Below are 19,979 nucleotides of genomic sequence, written 5' to 3' on the forward strand. Positions count from 1 at the left end.
ATATCCGCTAGGTCGATACGTCTTACACATACTTAATGCTAAAGACTTTCAAAAGGTTGCCTTTACTGATAAGATGAAATCCCCTGTTAATTTAGTTGACATTTCAAACACTTCAACTATTTTCGTGTTATGTTGAGAAAATATTCAGCCGATTTCTTGTATATACTTACTTAGTTCTAAAGAGAGACCGCTAATATCGAATATTTATGGTCGAAAGTTACGCGAGTGACCCGGCGTCGCGGCGACACCGGAGCCGGAGTAAATTTTTCTTTCATCGATTTGGTTTAAAAATACTTACAAGTCTAAAATTCTAATAATATTATTCACGACATGACACTTTTTGCTTTTACACTGACGTTTTTATTGACGATGTAATTTTCTCTTCTACATGATGAAATAAATTTAAATTAAATTATAAGTGTTCGGTATTTTACTAGCGAGCGAAGTTTATCCAATTATGTAATATTTAAAGGGACCTAAATAAATGTACCTACCTAACATTATATATTTTTTTAATTTCAGTATGTGCTATCTAAAAATAAAACCGAACGTATATAAATAAAATATTTTTAAACGTTCATATTCTAAAATATCCCTTAACGTTTCACTTTCAGTTTATATTTTGTTTCTGAATCCAGCAGCAAATGGTCAGCTAAAGCGGACTTATTACTTGACGATTTTTGACAACCGTGATCCTTGACTCTTTTTAGTCTTTGTGCTTACTACCTAGTGCGTACTATTAACCTAACCTAACCGGCAAGCAGATGTAGTGGCGCCAGTGATAAAAAAATGGAACCTAAATCTAGCAAAATTAATTCAAAATGGTGCACTTTTAGCGTATTATTTTAGTTGAATTATAAGTTTTTCGCTAAAAACAAGTGTTTTTCCACTATGTTAAAGGGTGTCAATGCTTACAAACAATTTAAGTACATCGAATAATAGAAATGATTGGATAGTATTGAACGATATAAATAACTATTTAGGTAGGTACTATTCTTAGCGTATTACCAGAGCATTTTAGCTACTCTATTCTGACATTTTCAGACGTCATTCTCCGCATCGACAGCCGACTCGTCGAGCAATATAACTTTGTTAAGCTACTAATTCATTCAGCTCCGTTTATTATCATTGTTTACCAATCACACGCTCTATTGTGATACTGATTCCAGTATCAGAATGAATTGCGACTATACGGAGTTGTTACGAGTACTAGGGTCATACTTACGCTGTTTTATCTGAGGCAATTGGTCACTAAGTGACGGGATGTCAGGATAGTGCTATCGAGCGACACAGGTCAGCACTTACGAGTATGTCAGAAACATTGATACTGACACTGATAATAAAATAAACTGTATGATGTTAACGGGGTTACACCTTTTTGGGGACTTTGTTTTTTTAGGGTGCCTTTTAAACGTATAATAACATTATAATTCATGGCACGTTTTCACACTGCTCAATGGCAACTCTGAAATGGCAGGCATTCTATTTCTTCTTGGCCTCAGCTAATATTTTATCACGCAAAGTTTCCACGACGTGACAAGGCCAGAAAGAAACGTGTCACTGCGAAATTCTTTCGATAAATATTGAATTACATATAGTTGAACATCCGTCCCGTCCAATCATCTATTTGTATCATAAATCGACTATATGTTTTTAAATTGCGCACATTTCTCCAGGGCACTTACGTCTATTTAATCTAACAGATACCTACAGCGCACACAAATACGGCAAAAACATAGCCTGGCAAGATTATATTTGGTGTTAACCATGTTGCAGATTTTCAATGGTAGTGGTACTAATTAATTTTATTGGTACTAATATATTCGCCTAATACGTATAGAAAGGGTATTTTTAGTTAATCCCTAAGTACTAAATAGTTTATCGCATATACTCGTATGTTTTATTAAAAGTAAGAACATAAATTTTATTTTATGTAAGAAAAACTGTTATTATTCAAATTTCTTACTGAAATTTTCTTGTCTCACAACAGTGGCCTACACAGAGCCCCAGACAATGCCCGACACGTGGCTCTGACAACAGAGATTAATGGCCACTGCATTACTTGGCCTTTTTATTAAACTAACTTTTGAAATGAAATGTTTTAATAAGATTTTTATTTAATTTTCATAATTGTTTTTTGAAGCCACCAAAGAAAGTATTTCAGAATAAATACTACTTTTTTCAATTGCCTTTTATTCCAGATTAGATAGATTTTTTCGATACTTAATTAATTTGTAAGAACGATATAAATTATTTAATTACTAATTGTTTGTGACGTACTTATTGTTGGTATAGTACTCGTATTGTATGACTTCTTTACGAGGCATTTACCTGTAGGTATAAACATTTATAACTGCACTCCTGATGGTCACGATCCTCAGCCTTGAGGAACCGACAAAGAAGATAAACATTTAAACATTTTTGCTTAAACAGCTATATTTACATATGAGCACCGCGTATACTAATATTTACATATATTATATTTACTAAGCTTTTCAAGTAACAAATTAAACAAGCATCTTACATGCCAAGAAGGAGATACCAAAAAAGTGGCATCTTGGGGCTAAGGCATCAGTAAAAAACGGGTATTTAGTTTTAAATATTTAAAAGTAATAAGTACCTAAAATATTTATGCTACAAAAACAATAGCATTCTGAATATTTTATAAGTATTCCCGCATTAAATTCACTTTCAACCATCGGAGCAAAGTGATCATTTAGCGAACATAATTTCGATCCCTTCGAAGCAGACGGCGGCCTTCCGTAACATTAAGGAAAACTAAAAGTATAATAATAGGACCAAATCAGTTTGGGTTAGAGTGACCGGGTGGAAGGTGGAAATATAGAAAGCCGCCGTATTCTTAGAATTTAAATGTACTTACCTAAGATTAATGTTAAGGCTACACTAGAAGATACATAGATTCCTCTCCTAAAGGTAGCTAATGACTTTCGAAAAGAAAGTCTATAAAACATGTAAAATAAATTTAAAATCATGAACAAGTCCTGTGTGTTGTCCCGGCCCGATTCGAACAATGCTTACAAGAGATCACAGCGATACGATACGATACTGATCAGTCAGTGTCAAAAGTGTCATTTTTTAAACCAAAAACGTTACTTTCGAACACTGACAGATCAGTCTGAAAAATAATATTTATTGCTTATGTAAGAAATAATAAGATGAAGCACCGTTAATGCCTAATAAAGGAAACCAGATAACGGTTTCGGTTGTTACTTTTAACATTAAGATCTCAACGTTATTCTAGCCTGTTTATACTACAGCACAGGGCATTAGCTGCTTTATAACCATACTAATAATGTTGAAAATAAAGCGTTTACCATGTAGCAGCCAGTGAGGAATTTTACTGCATTCTCTTCGGTATCAGGTGTAGTAAGCTAGTAAGCTCGTTGAGCTTAAGGGTCCGCATTTAGGTGTTGGGTTACTTAACAAGAGTACTTCTGCTTCATTACTACCTGGTAATGTTCATTGTTTCATTCATGTTGTCCCATTAGTACATTTATATGCGTTTTGCCTTCAACTAGTTATGGACCTACATATATACATATTAAATAAATTAATGATCGCCTTGAGAAATTAGCATACAGTAAGCCTTTGGTTAATATATTAAACTCGATAAATTGTGAAATGAGGTGTGTGCAAACAATAGTGCCCAAATTTTAAAAACTAACTTTACAACTTATCGCCAGATAAAATGATGGTGTCGCCGAAAACTTGAACATTTAAGCCGACCACTGAGCCGATCTAAATGTAGGTAGTCATAGTAAAAAACAATTATAGATTCTAGATCCAGGTCGCTATATCTTCGTTTGTGAAAGTGCTCGGAGCCAATTTCTAAATTGTGAATATTGATCTTCTTCATTTGTGTGATACTGCACGGATATGATGGTCGTTTTTGTCTATAACGTGACAGCGCAATAAAACGGTGTCTCTCACTTTCTATCCCATGGTGTTAATAAGTGACAGTTATTTTATCACGTGGATAAAGATTGCTAAAGCCATCCATAATACGCCGGCTGGTCTCTCTAAGCTAGGTAAAATACTTATATTAAATTTGTTGTACACTATGTTTTAACGTTTCCTTCAGGTTTTGTAAAAAGTAAGTAAAGGATATCAGTGGGCTTTGGATATTTTTTTTCTGGTAAATATCTTGAGTTTTTCAAAACATTTTCTTTGTTTGAACGACGTCGCTACATATTTTCTAAATAAAATTCAGACAACGAAAGAACGCATGTGGTATGTGATGATTCGGTTGTACAGCAAATTCGATTATATTTACATTATCCTAGAGTTGAAAGCTAGAAAAGCGTAGCGTCAAAAGGCCTTTGAGGCGTTACAATTTCAAATTAATAATAAATTCAGATTTTCAAGTCAACAATGCGAGGCGTTTACCCGTGGTGGCGCTAAACAGACGAAGCTCGGAGCCCCCTCGGAGGCGCCTGACAGGTACACAACACCCGGTCTTAATTTCAACATCAGTTAAGAGCGCTCTTACAAGAAAAGTCGAAATAATGCAAAATTGATGATACTAGTCGACGAAATTCAGGACTTTGCGCTCATTATTAGAAACAATGAGTGCTTGTTCCAGTAAAAGCGTCTTCTTACCTTTATAAATATCGTTGTAAATATTAGAAAAAGGACTTATTAAATTAGTAATGATTTTTTTTCTGATGGTCGTTTCCGAAAAACCCCGTGAAGCACTGAATGGCGAGCTCTTATTTGGAAATGTTGAGAATTTTACTCTGCTAAACCTGGCTATTTTGTATGACTAATACCCTGTACTTTAGGCATATCAAACTATATTTTTCCTACATACCTTTGAGAAAGAGAAAATCAAAGTAAAACGAACTCGATTTTCTCTCCGAAACAAGTGTCAATTCCTACGAAAATCTACTTAATATCGAAGTCATTTTCATACTCAAGCAATCTGCAACGTTTGCTTATACTGTTGGTATACATTAGTGTTTATGAAATTCTACTATAATTTTTTGGCAATTTTTTGAAAACTACTCTATATTACCGATGACGCGCGCTGCGCCAGCTCAGTGCCGCGGCAGAGCTTGTAGAGGCAGGACGTGTGTCGGTCGGCTCCGCACATTTTCAACGGCGACGACGAGGTTTTTTATCATTGTGTGCGGCGGGCGCCGTGTAAAACGCTATACTGTGTGCGTGTAAACCGCAACGAGAGACTTTGATCCTAGCACTGTTTTTATAGTATTATAATTTATAATGGTACAGTTTAATAAACTACCGGACAGGATTAAAAATATTTGAAACGACCTGACATTCTATATGTATTTATTTGACTCAAGATAGTACTCAGGGTCTGATGATGGAGCCGGAAGGTGGTCACCGGTACCAATCAACCATGCAACTAAACCACTTCGTGTTTAGGCTCGTTTTATTCATCTCAACAAGATCTTTGACACAAGATAGTACTCAGGGTCTGATGATGGAGCCGGAAGGTGGTCACCGGTACCAATCAACCATGCAACTAAACCACTTCGTGTTTGGGCTCGTTTGATTCGTCTCAACAAGATCTTTGGCACAAGATAATACTCAAGGTCTGATGATGGAGCCGGAAGGTGGTCACCGGTACCAATCAACCATGCAACTAACCACTTCGTGTTTGGGCTCGTTTGATTCGTCTCAACAAGATCTTTGGCACAAGATAATACTCAGGGTCTGATGATGGAGCCGGAAGGTGGTCACCGGTACCAATCAACCATGCAACTAAACCACTTCGTGTTTAGGCTCGTTTGATTCGTCTCAACAAGATCTTTGACACAAGATAGTACTCAGGGTCTGATGATGGAGCCGGCAGGTGGTCACCGGTACCAATCAACCATGCCACTAAACCACTACGTGTTTAGGCTCGTTTTATTCGTTTCTATAAGATCTTTGACACAAGATAGTACTCAGGGTCTGATGTTGGAGCTGGAAGGTGGCCACGGGTACCAGTCTACCATGTAACTGAACCACTTCGTGTTTGGGCTCGTTTGATTTGTCGCAACAAGATCTTTGACACAAGGTAGTACTGAGGGTCTGATGATGGATCCGGAAGGTGGTCACCGGTACCAATCAACCATGCAACTAAACCACTTCGTGTTTGGCTTCGTTCGATTCGTCGCAACAAGATCTTTGACACAAGTTAGTACTCAGGGTCTGATGATGGAGCTGGACTGTGGCCACGGGTACCAGTCTACCATGTAACTGAACCACTTCGTGTTTGGGCTCGTTTGATTCGTCGCAATAAGATGTTTGACATAAGATACTACTCAGGGTCTGATGATGGAGCTGATGATGATAGACAGGTACCCGTCGCCACCTTCGCGCTCCATCATCAGACCCTGACTACTACCTTGTGTCAAAGATCTTGTTGAGATGAATAAAACGTGCCTAAACACGAAGTGGTTTAGTTGAATGGTTGATTGGTACCGGTGACCACCTTCCAGCTCCAACATCAGACCCTGAGTACTATCTTGTGTCAAAGATCTTGTTGAAACGAATAAAACGAGCCTAAACACGAAGTGGTTTAGTTGCATGGTTGATTGGTACCGGTGACCACCTTCCAGCTCCATCATCAGACTCTGAGTATCACCTAGTGTCAAAGATCTTGTTGAGACGAATCAAACGATCCTAAACACGATGTGGTTTAGTTGCATGGTTGATTGGTAATGGTACCTTCCAGCTCCATCATCAGACCCTGAGTACTGTCTTGTGTCAAAGATCTTGTTGAGACGAATCAAACGAGCCCAAACACGAAGTTGTTTAGTTACATGATAGACTGGTACCCGTGACCACCTTCCAGCTCCATCATCAGACCCTGTGTATCTTCAGTGTCAAAGATCTTGTTGAGATGAATCAAACGAGCCTAATCATGTTACTACATGGTTGATTGGTATCCGTGACCACCTTAATCATCATCAGATCCTCAGTACCAGTTCGTTTTTAAATCCTCGTTGATACAAACTTTACAACCTATAGGTACCAAATGCAATGACGAAACATGTAAATAAGCGAGTAGGTACCTATAATTTCTTTCGAGTAATATACCTTCATAAGTACGAGTATGGGGCTATTCATAAATTACGTCGTTTTAAATGGGAGGAGTGGGGGGGGGGGGGTCTGGACGTCGGATGATGGTAACATGACGTAGGAGGAAACAGATTCATCCGAAGCTTGATTTTTGGATGATTTGAGGGTGGGGGGGGTCAAAAATCGTCAAAAATAGATGACGTAATTTATGAACAGCCCCTATGTACATTTGCACTGCATTTAGTATTTTCGTACTTACCAAATAACAGTTTTAGAACTTTAAAAGTTAAGTACAGTTAGTGTTGTTATGGTTGATTTCAATATGCTTCGCGAAGGATCAACAATGTTTAATCCATCATTGTAGTGCGAGTGTGGTAGAAGGGATCGGCATACTGAGCTCGCACGGCCTGCCGCAGCGCGTAAAATACCTAAACTCGCTCAACGCCGAAATGTAATAGCGCTCTTAAATACCCAATTATAGCAGACGAGATACGTCCTTACTATTCTACTGCCTCCAGTAATGTTCTACCTTCCAGTGTAAATTGTTTGTGCAAATTATACATACCTACCTTTCGAAAACTATGCAGTTAAAATATGCTTAAAATTATAACTACAACAACTATAACTACACACATTCATATTTATTTTGCAAATAAACGATATTTCTATTTCTATTTGACTATCTTTAAGGGGCTACCCGAGGTTTTCATCGATTTTTGACAAGTTTTGAATCGTATCTCCTTTTTTTGCACTACATATAGAATTATAAGACAAACGGTTATCGGTTCTTCAATCTTTTATCTCCGGTTTTGTCTACCGGATTTTGAAAGAAATATATACTTATTTTTTTAAGAATTTTTTAAACATTGTCTAAAAAACTCTTTCATCGTATCTAGTTTGCTGTGAAGGATCTTACATGTACGAAATCTATATATTTGGGTTCGTCTTTGACGTCTCGTAAAACGTGTCTAGGGTTTTAATTTTAAACTAATTAACACAAAAGTTATGGCCAGAAAACCAGTTTTTTAGCCTAAAATTGTTTAACTTTGATGCCAAATATCTCGAAGACAATGAACTTTGAGGTAAATATGGGATACTATATTGCTTAAAGCCGTTGCTGTTAATATAATAAGCTACAAAAAACATTAGAAAACTAAGGGATACAGATCGAACGTCATTGGCGTAGGGTAGCCCCTTAACTGAATTAAATAATATATATTTGTTTTTGTATTGTATATATCCATACTTCCTAAGTAGGTATTAACATACGTGTATGTATGTAAGTATGTGTATACGTGTGTGTAGGTATTAATATTATTTTAGTACATATATCTCTATTTGAATCGTTACTGTTAGCTTTGTTGGATTGAATTGTATCTGGTTGAGACCTTTAGACTGTACATAATATATTACTTTACAGACGACTTCTACGTTTCATTAACTTTATTAAGAAATAATCGACGATTTTGCAAGTTATTTTTGTTTTATATCTATTAACTAAGTATTCCACTTCGACATAATACGATATTAAAGCAAATGTATTTCTATTGCATCATTTCCTTCATTCCTACTCGTAGTTATACTTATTAGAGGTCAGGAACTGTGAGCCTAACGAGGCACGCGAGCAATCAGTGCGGACTCTGTGCAATTACGACATCAATAAACACAGATTGTGATCGCACCAGCACCACATAATGATTTCTTAACTTGCACATATTTAGGTTATCAGTTTCTTTGTATGTGATATGTAAATATCTATGTAAAAATGTAAAAGGTGAGACAATAAACATTTTTTTATAATTGTTTTAATACGGCTACTACTTATGGAACCTTTAAACCGGGTATTTTATGCATGTGTGCAGCAGTAACGCTGATGTAGGTAGTCTAAAGCTGAAGGTACTATTTTAAAATCCATTAAAAAAAATCAAGTAGGTATGTTTAATTATTTTTTAATTAATTAGTTTAACCTTTACGGGAATAAAAGAATATGAAGATATTTTTGCAAACTGCAGATGTGGTTTTGTATACGTTGCGGTATTGGGTTTCGTGTAGAGATTTTTTCACAGAATTACGAATTCTCACGATATCCAGTTTGTATGTCTTGCTGCTGCTCACAAAGCTTCTTAAGAACGAGTCTTGTGAAGAGCAATATGAACGCTTACTTACGCGCACCAAAAAATATGAATGTAATGTTCTGTCCTAGACTCGAGGTTGCTGCGCATTCCGTTGCTCATCAAGCCATAATAACCCTTCCGGCTCGATTCGGAAAATGAATTAGATTTCTACTAGACTTCAACAAGTTACGATACGGATAATTTAAAGATATTTGTAAGATAGATATGTCAAATTTGACGTTTCCGCAATTCTGGAGGTCCTCTTGAACGATTTCGACAAGTTATGACTTAGATATCCAAGTCACATCTAGTCGATATCTAATGTCGATCTAGTTGATCTCTAAATCGTCTCAAGATCTTGTGATTATCTCGAAATCCGAATAGGCCTGTTTATAACAGATTGCCTACTGAACTAAAAATCATTACGGATCACTCGCTGTTTCATAGGGAATTGAAAAGATTTTTACTGAGAAGCTGCTTTTACACAGTGGATAAAATTTATGATAATGTTTAAGATTTAGGATACCTACATTATACAAAATATCTTTACATTTTATTAAGTGTTTAATAATTTTAGTTTTAAGGCATGTATTTCAAACACAATACCTGTATTGTTTTTATTGAATAAATATATGACTATGACTAAAAAGGCAAACCCATACCACTTCGCCAATTAAGAATCCGCAGACTCAAACAAAAATACTTTATGCACAGGTCGGTGAAGTTTTCTAGAAAAAAATTGTCTGGAACGCTGGCCTAAACCTTTCTAAAATATAACAACTATTTTTAGTTTCACTTCGGCTTTCACGATGTCAGTTAAGCGTTTTTGTGTCTTCGATTGTCCTTAAGGGCAAATTGACCCTTGAAATTATGACCACAGTCTTTAAATTACGAGCATTATAATAATGTTCAAATAATACTAGAAAATAATAAAAATAGGGACTAGGTCCTATTGATTTTAGTTCTTTATATCTATTGATTTTAGTTCTGTATCCTATTACCCATAACCCACAAGGTAAATTTTGGCATCATAGACGATTTCTGGTGTATTCAATAGGTGGCAAAAGTACATACTTATAGGCGCTGTAAATTTATGCATGAAATTTTAAGGTGTACTGTTAAAATCACTCTACTTCAATTATATTTGTTTAGGTTTGCTTGTTTACCTTGACGGAATAGCAAAGTTGAGAGGATGGTTTTCTCATTTTGACGCTTGGAAAGGGTTTGTGCTGGATCAACTGCCTACGTTAATATTTAAACGTGTACTAGGTATTCAAAATATAAATTCAAAATCTTCAATAATCTGTTAAAATTTTCATAACTTACCTATGTGCTGTAGTTCCCGAGTGAATGGCGTTATAGTTGCTCAGTAAAATAAAATGTCTGTGATAACAAACAAACAAAAGAACAGAGTGACAAACGGATGAAATAATACGGATTCTGCTGTTGCCCTTTTGGCTCTTATTAAACAGAAGTTTCAGTTTAAGCATTTTGTTTCAAAACTTTAGTAAATTAACGACCATCAATTTACATTAGAATGTGTACCTAACTAACATATAAATCGAGATAACCATATCGTTTGACGTTAGGAAACGTATCGCGTTCAAACATCTAATTAATCATGTGAAGTGCTCGTACGATTAATATCCGCCCCGTATCGTATATTGAAAGTAATGTAATAAAAGATAATTACGCTTTTTGATTATTGATTGAGCAAGCGCGAAGCGTCTCCATTTTGGCTTGGGCGAAAATGCTTTCGCATATCAGTCCGACTGCCTTGCTGTTCTCTTCTAAAGGTCCCAGATAGCCTACCGCGAACACCGAAGTTCGCGAATTGCGGATCTCTGTCACTAATTACGCCTTAATTGGAGTAAGAGACAAAGATGCCCGCAATTTGCGAACTTTGGTGTTCGCAACCGATTCCCGTGAAATTACACTCACAGGTTCGTTTTTTCATTTTGTCTTTTTACGTTCTTCAAGTTGACGCCTCCGCCAATGCGTGCGGCTCCCGTTAAAACCTCTCATCATGGAGCGAAACATCTCGAGCAATCTTCGACTTAAAAAAGGGGAGCTATATGAGTTAGGAGGGTGATATACCTATAGCACATGGAGCCTCTAATTTTAAGAAATGTGTACAAATTCATGAAATTCTTGTGCATACCTAAGGTGAGACGACCGTATAATTACGACAAGTGCGTTGTGCAATTACTGCGAATGTTAATTTGCTGAAAAATAAACCTTAAATAGGTATGTCCAAACATTACTGGCATGGTTGCTAGTCTGCTAAATAGTATGGTTATGAGATAGAAAGGTATAGCTAAAATATATTCTATTATTATATAATATTAACTAATAATAAAAAAACTGCCTCATTCGTTATTTCATGTTAGCTTTCTACCTGTCTAACAAAATGTTCCAAGTGAGACATCTCGATTGTAACATAGAAGCTAGTGTTCCGCCCGGCTCAGTGATTGGTTCTAATCGTTACTAGTTCCATACAGTTATGACTTGCCTACCTGTCCCCTAATTACCTGAATTCTCTCGTGGGTGATTTCATTTACTTAGGGGGCAGGCAACAAATTACTCCTCAACAACGCCATCATAAAAGCATCAGGTAAAAATATACCTACAATTCTTTGATAGGTACTTCCTCGGTAAAATAATATTAAGGAAAGAACATATAGCAATGTGTTTTCTTCCTCTTAACAAGTGTGCTCATTACGGTGCTGGCTTTGCATAGCTTCAAATGATATAATGACAGTCTATTTAACATAAGCATTTTTTTCCATAAGATGTAACTTGTTTAGTCAAGTGACTTGCGATCTAGCAATTAGATATTGTCTGAGCTACTGATAAAAATAGCTACAGTATAAAATAAGTCGGTCTTATCCTAACATGGTTCTGGCAGAACACCAGGATAGCTTTTACGAGGAAAAACCGGTACCTACAGTCTACACTACTACATATACCCTCTCGTATTTAGTACTTGTACTGTCGCAGTCAGATACATCGGAGCGGTCAAGGTGCTCAAAAATATCTGAACACGTCTCTGTTGTAGACGTTGTAGTCTTGTTAGAACACGTATTTTTCAGTATCTCGTGTGCTCCGATATATGTGATGTTCCATGGGAAAAGGTACCTTATGAGGGTTTCTAGTTTCGGAGATATTAAATGTTTTGTAAAAAGGTGAAAAATGCTGATAATTTTTTATTGGGTGATCTGAAACCTTAATGCTTAACGTTTGTTTACCTGTTTTTATTCTTGTTATATGTTAGTTATAAGCTTAGTAATGTCGTCTCAGAGTTTAGTAGAAAAGGTACCTTATGGAAAAGTCATTAAAAATTCCAAAAAATAACTAGTCAATACGGGAAAGAAGTTTGGTAGAGAACTGTATTAGCATTCTGAAAAACTAATTTGATAATTTCAGTTGTGGTTGAAGGGCCTAGCAAATATTATAACCATACATCGACCGACATTACAAATCCAAGTAGCCTGCTGTTATACCAAAGTTACTCTCGTCAAGTCTTTCTTAACTAGAGTAATCTTCATTTGGTTTGGTCGCATGCAATAAATCTGCCATTGCATTGGTTTGCTGAAAAATGCCAATACCCGACGCATTGCCATAGGGGATATCTGAGGTAATCGAACCTCAAAGCCGCTTGTCTTCAATGGCAACCAAAATATATTTTTGATAAGAAATAGACGATTTATACCATCTTAACCCCAAAATATTATTAGTTTATCCTAACTGTTCCATCATCATCATGCCTCATCATGTAACTTAACCACAAGGTACCTTTTCTTTACATACAAATTATAGGTCTTTTTAGGGTTCCGTACCCAAAGGGTAAAACGGGACCCTATTACTAAGACTTCGCTGTCCGTCCGTCCGTCCGTCCGTCCGTCCGTCCGTCTGTCACCAGGCTGTATCTCACGAACCGTGATAGCTAGACAGTTGAAATTTTCACAGATGATGTATTTCTGTTGCCGCTATAACAACAAATACTAAAAACAGAATAAAATAAAGATTTAAATGGGGCTCCCATACAACAAACGTGATTTTTGACCAAAGTTAAGCAACGTCGGGAGTGGTCAGTACTTGGATGGGTGACCGTTTTTTTTTTTGCTTCTTTTTTCGTTTTTTTTTTGCATTATGGTACGGAACCCTTCGTGCGCGAGTCCGACTCGCACTTGCCCGGTTTTTTTTAAGATTATTATGACGAGGAATTAATTAAATTTGTGGCAGTTTAATGTAAATTAAGATTTTCAATTCATAAAAGATAAACTTCAATGTAATTGATGTTTTGTAGTGATGTATTATTAAATTTATAACCATAAGGTACCTTTTCTTAAATGTATGGAGCAAAGACCGTTATTGTTATGTAAGTTTAAAGTGGCATAAGAGTTTAAATATAGTATTTAGTTGCGGTTTTAGGACTTATTTCATTTGAATGACAGAATTTATTTCATATGTGCTCAGAAAAATTGATTGACTCAGAAAATGTGACCCTTAAAAGTAAAAAAATATTCAATTTTGTGATTTTACATGAAAAAGTCAGAAATTACATTTTCACGTCTAAATCGATTTTTTTTTTTGCTTAAACTGTCTCTCAGAGTCGTTTTCTAATAGATAAATTTAAACCTAGAGAGCTGCTCATTGCAATCAATCGTGAAAATGAAACAAAACTTTATTTTCAAGAGATTGGTTAGTATACACATAAATCAGTCGATATCAAAGGTTTCTATTTATATTACAGAACAAGTCGCAACATTTTTTGAATCTCAGGAGTCTAAAGTATTATTATTTGTAGTCAACTATGTAACTTACTTCAGGAACATAGTTTTTTAGGTGGCTAAACTTAAAACTACACTATCGTAAAGTTGCTCATTTTACAACATTATTTTCAAAAAATAATATCTCTGTAACTACACAGCTTAGGAGGTTGATCTTTTGTGCTATCGATAGCTTATTTATTGTAGATTACTAGGGTATGCATAACTCCATACCCGCCATAAGGTACCTTTGACCATGGGACGTCACATATCTGATCATGACTGTACTTGTCTTGTAGGTAAATATGTCACCTAATCATAAGTCAAGTTTTAAATCATAGTTTTTACTACATTTCTAACATGCTCGTGCAACATCAAAATATTTAATAGCACATGAATATCTAAATAAAATCATGCAAATACTTTTGGGTTTTATGAAATGTACTTAGGTACCGACAAACATGTAAAGATAAGTGCCTTATTAAATGTCATATTACATAATATACATTTTTATGTTACAAACGATACAAATATTCCTGTATCTACACAATAAAATGAAGTATTGTCAAAAATGGTTTCTTTTCTTCAAAGAGTTGGGTAAAAGAAAATTATTTAACAAAAAACGTTTATTAAATAGGTTTTTTATCAAAAAAGTCTTAATAAATACGAGAAGAAAGGAAAGGAGAAATGAAATAAAAACTCAAATGAACTAGATTTAAGGATGTCAAAAACAGTTAATACACTTACCTGTAGATAAATTATCATCCAAGCACTGTGCCCATGAAAACACACTGGACCAATTAAACAAATTCTAGTTCCAGAACAGACATTCTAGTACAAAGTCCACTTGTTATTGGTGTGCGAACTACAAAATTTGAACGTAAATATTCTTCCTCCAAGCTAGTTGACGGAGTACCGCTACGAGCGCCACGGAGCGACTGCCGCGCTACGGCATCCGCTACGGCGTAGCTAATAGCTACAGTCGGCTAAGCTCGGGGATCGACGGAAATAACCGAACAATAAAGTTATTCGGAGGTGCCTTTCATCGTAATAATATGTAATTAATTAATTATGATTATTTATATGCACTTGACATTGGTATAATTGGTTCTAATGAAACCTTATATAGGTACCTAGACCTACTAGATTCGTAGATACTCGTCTAGACATAAATAATAAGGACATAACTAAACTCAAATTTGACGGGGGGGAAATGTACATAGTCAGTATCATCACAAAAAATAAATATATAATTATATAATATATACAAAATAATTACGAACTGGAATTGTTAGATTGTTCAGAAACAAACGAACGATAGCTAAAATTAGCACATAAAGCATAATATTCATGTCGCAAACAAATATTTAAAGGGAAAAAAGCTTTTTTTAAAGGTTATCTGGGGGCACGGGAGTGCCCCCGCCAAGTCGAGCAAAACAAAAAGGCACTGCCGTACCATCCTTTTCTCGATTTATTTTTTCGGGGACTTGTATTATTTTTGAACGACGAAATGATACAATAAAATGGAAAAATATCGATTTTGTTTACGAAGATATATGTCGTTAATAGCGTGGTTAATAATATCCATGTCAACAGCATTCTAATATTATTACTGAGAAGCTGGGAACGGGCGGATAGATTTACCTTAAGGGAAATCCAAGAATTTTGTTGAAGCGAATATAATACGATATTTGAAACTTTTGCTGTCTGATCTTCTTACGCGTACTATTTATTACGTCTTAACTTTTGAATGCTATCATGGTTCGATGAACCGTAGTTCGCTGAACCATTATTAATGTTATTTAAGTAATTACGAATCATCAATCGTATTCTGTTATTTCTGTTGTTACACAATACCATTAGGACGTGTGTTAGTACAACAAAAGATTTATTTATTTAATTATTATATTTGTGATTTCAGGAGTTTTATTAGATTAAAGAATTTATTCAAGTTGTGACTATATAAAGAAAACAGAAGGGGGACTTTTTTATTACTATCTAATGACACCCCAAAAGGATAGTAGAAGTAAAAAAAAACACCCGAAATTTACTTGTGCGGGAGGTATACTAAAGAAAATATTTACTTAGTCGGCGTGATTGTTATATGTATATCGCAGTCGGATCGTATAATCCGCCGTATTACATTACGGCTAGTCGTTTTCAAAAACAGGGGCGTTTTGAAATGCGGCGGTTCAACGATTAGCCGGATTGAATGCGGCTGAATGAGAATCCGCCGGAATGTATTCGGCGCCATACGTTCTTCAACACGGCTAGCCGTTATGTAATACAGCGAGTCATTAGCCGCCGCATTGACAGTTTTTAGTTCCCATTTTTAACACTCGTGGCGCTGCCTGACATAACAACAAAAAACTATGAAAAACGCTGGGGTGTCCATCAAATCTGGAGTTCGTCGGACTGTTTCTTTTCAAAAAACATTTCCTTTGCAACTTAACTAGACGGAGCCCCGCTTCGCGGGACTCCTATTTCTGAGCGGTTTGCCCTTCGGGCATCTGAAGCTACCTAACGAACCTAACCTACCTACCTAATGATTTAGTGAGACGTTCGTGAAAACATTACACTTTGGGGAAAAAAGCGTAGGTAGGTAAGTAGGTTAGGTTCGTTAGGTAGCTACAGATGCCCGAAGGGCAAACCGTCCAGAAATAGGAGCCCCGCTTGCGGGGCTCCGTCTATTTAAGTTGTGAAGGGAATGTTTTGGAAAAGAAATACATGTAGTGCGGTGGGACCATGGTAAAAATAAATTAAATTGCAAACATTGTCAAACTCCGGTTACGTAGGCGACCGAAAGAACTGGTCACTCTACAATCTAAATAGTAGTACGATGCGGCTAAACGTAGGTCGCCTTATTGAAGAACGTATCGCAATGACAATCCGGCTAATCGTCAAACCGCCGTATTTCAAAATGCCCCTGTTTTTGAAAACGGCTAGCTGTATTACATTACGGCTAGCCGTATTGTAATACGGCGGATTATACGATCTGACTACGACATGTACATTACGTTATAATTAAACATTATTCATTACGTTATTTTAGCAAAATGTATTTGCATATCATAAGGTAAGCTAATAAAAATACTATAGCGCAGAATTTAAAACAAACAGAACCGGAATTCCCCATTAACAGCTCAATCGTGAAGCGATCAAAACCAAAGCAAAATACAAAGTTAGACATAAATATACCTATTTTGACTGTGGCAAATTTCACCAAACACTTTTTCACAGAGTCGTTTTTTATGACAACAGTATTCACTATTCAGCCGCATCTGGCCCGAGAGGTAAGAAAAGTATATCTAGAAAATTGTTTTTATTAAATAGGAAGGTATACTAGTAGTAATACATATAATGTATGTGCCACTCTCGCCCTAACAATTCTTGTTTTAATCGTACTTGTTCCTAATTGGAACCCTTTTAATTACCTACTCAACGATTTTTCTTCTTCCTCGATTCCTCATGACTGAGGGTCGCGACCACATGAGGTAGTTATTTTGTGCACCAAGGCTCTCCATTCTGCACGATTTTCCGCCTTCCTAATAATAGGCGCCTGTGTAGATCCCAGGCAGGCCTTTTTTACAATGTCCACCCAGCGGGTTGGTGGACGTCCACTACCCCGTCTTCCATTCACCATGCCGACCATAATACGCTTTTCAAAGTTGTACGGCTCCCGTCTGGCCACGTGTCCAAAGTAGTTAAGGACCCAACGATTAAGCGCAGCTATTTATGACAAAATAAAATATATACCTGCAATAGCACTGCACATTTTTCATGTTTTTATAGAACAAAATTTCGTAAATTGTGATGGATTATGTAAAAAAATTATTATTAAATTATTTTTACACGATTTTTATACATCAAATTAACAGCAAACGTTCCACTTTTTTGAAGTGAGATCAGTGTACGGCGACCGGAACAAAGTTGTACGATGATAGTTGAAAGATAACTACAAGATACCAACTATTAGTAAATATCTTAATAATCTACAATAATTTGGGAAATAATATTATTCAAATTATTTTCGACATCATGTCTGACGTTTCTGCTTTGATAATAAAACTATGTTTATGTTATTTAAATAGTACTTATAATTCACAGTAGCGTTGTGAATGATGTCAGATTAAAATGCAATCGGCCACGGTTAAACTGTTGATTTTATGTTTTTCGTAGATCTCACCGCTAAACCGATTGCTGGAAATAACTGGGATTTCGATAATCTGTTTTTGCTCTCACGAAGCCTCCCCAACAGATCGAGGCTACTATAAATCATTTTCGAATGTTTTGCGGGTTTATGTGGGCTTTCGCGATGCCCCGGTTTATCTTGTTTCGTTTACGTTTTAGGATAAAAGCCGTATTGGAAATGGTGATTTACTATAAAAGATTTCATTATTTTTTTATTGCATGTAAACTTGAACGTGGGGTGCCTCGTGTCAACAGTAATGGGCTTTATTTGATATAATATATTTGACAGTATCGCAACATACAATTTTGTCACATGTCTTTAGAAAACTTACAAAGAATTGCGGTTTTGACATTTTCTCATTAATTTCGTATTGTTGAACGTTAGGCCTATCAAATTAGTTTTTTTCCAGGAATTAATTCCCAGCAAGCTGGAAATCGTCTTAATACCTTCATTTGGTTATAAATTAGTGTAATCCGAGTTTCTTCCATTCCAGGGATTGTAAAAATAATTTTTTGATCTTTTTCAGTTTTTTGTTTGTAGTGCAAAAACGGTACGACTGACGGAAAATTTGCTCTGATCATTTGTGAAAAAATAGTGACCAAATGAAGACCAGGTATTAAAATTATTTCCAGCTTGCTGGGAATTAATTCCTTAAAACGCTTTTTTTGGATTTAATTTGACTAGCCTACGTGTTTAAATATTTTTCGGGCAAGTAGTTCATTGTACCTATAACATAATGTTGCGACGGGTACATTTGCATTAATTTATAAGTTACTGTATTTTTTAACATTCTAATTTTAGTTCAAACATTAAGATTATTAAGCTAATATTTCATTAAATGCTACTTGTCGAGGCAACTTTTGAAGGTTATAAAGATATCAATCTTTTAATCAAGAGTTTGAGCAAAGTTTGAGTTTGAATAATGAGCCGCCGGCTTCCATTACCGAACACATTACTGTTAAGAAAACCCGCGAAGTTATTAATCGTAAACTTTATTACACAGGGCACGCGATACCGTGATTCCACTAAAAGCATCCGAGTATAAGCATACTCTTATGAACGGAAATGCTACACGCATTTTCTATCGTGAACATTTCTATTCAGCAGGCGTGCCACACTGAATAGTGTTTCGGATGCCTCAAAGAAATATTTTCGGGCAGAAAGGCACTCGTGGGAAGGCATTAAATATTCACGGCAATATGCCGCGCGCGCGTTCTCAAATAACTTATGCAAATATACTAGTTACCGTGTTTTAAGGCATCGCGCTCTTATTGCTACAATACGAATTCAAAGATGAATAATATAAAGGGAGACGACATCATTCATTCCGGTCCCAGGTGCCCTTTTTTCGTTACATATAAGAGAAATGTAATGAATGGCTCAAGGTAAACAGCTTTTCACACACAAGATACGTTCCGTTACCTCAGCTGTTTCGTCTCGTAATGTTTATATTAACAGAATGATGCGCAAAGGGGCCGTAACAATCTCAGAGGCAGCGTGCAAGGCCCATTTGAATGGGCATGTCTGGAAATGTAAGTCTTTTAGCGTGAGCACATTAATTAAACAAGACTTTTATCAGCATCGTATGCATTGACTAAACGTAAATTTTATTAGTGCATAAAGGACGACTCACGTTTGACCGGGCCGGAGCTTCCGGCGCTTATTTTTCTATGACATGACAGGCGATCACTTGATGCTTTCCATAGAAAACCATGCGCCGGAAGCTCCGGTTCAGACACGGCCCGGTCTAACGTGAGTAATCCTTAAGTTTTTATTTAACCGAAATGTTGTAGCTTAAACAGTGCAGTTTAATAGGGTACAAAATTTCGGTTCTAGCTAGTACTAATA

The 19,979-nt window shown here is 36.1% G+C and overlaps 1 protein-coding gene across 1 annotated transcript in view; it reads right to left on the reverse strand.

The window, feature by feature from the left end:
• The window catches only part of LOC134804965 (protein toll-like), a 25,900-nt gene extending 11,004 nt beyond the window's left edge, over positions 1–14,896 (reverse strand). Inside the window, exon 1 of the mRNA XM_063778261.1 lies at positions 14,687–14,896. The gene's annotated coding sequence lies outside the window, so the exon portion shown is untranslated. The remainder of the gene's footprint in view (positions 1–14,686) is intronic.
• Positions 14,897–19,979: the final 5,083 nt, after the last annotated feature.

Source organism: Cydia splendana, chromosome 2 (assembly GCF_910591565.1).
Source record: "Cydia splendana chromosome 2, ilCydSple1.2, whole genome shotgun sequence".
Taxonomy (NCBI): domain Eukaryota; kingdom Metazoa; phylum Arthropoda; class Insecta; order Lepidoptera; family Tortricidae; genus Cydia; species Cydia splendana.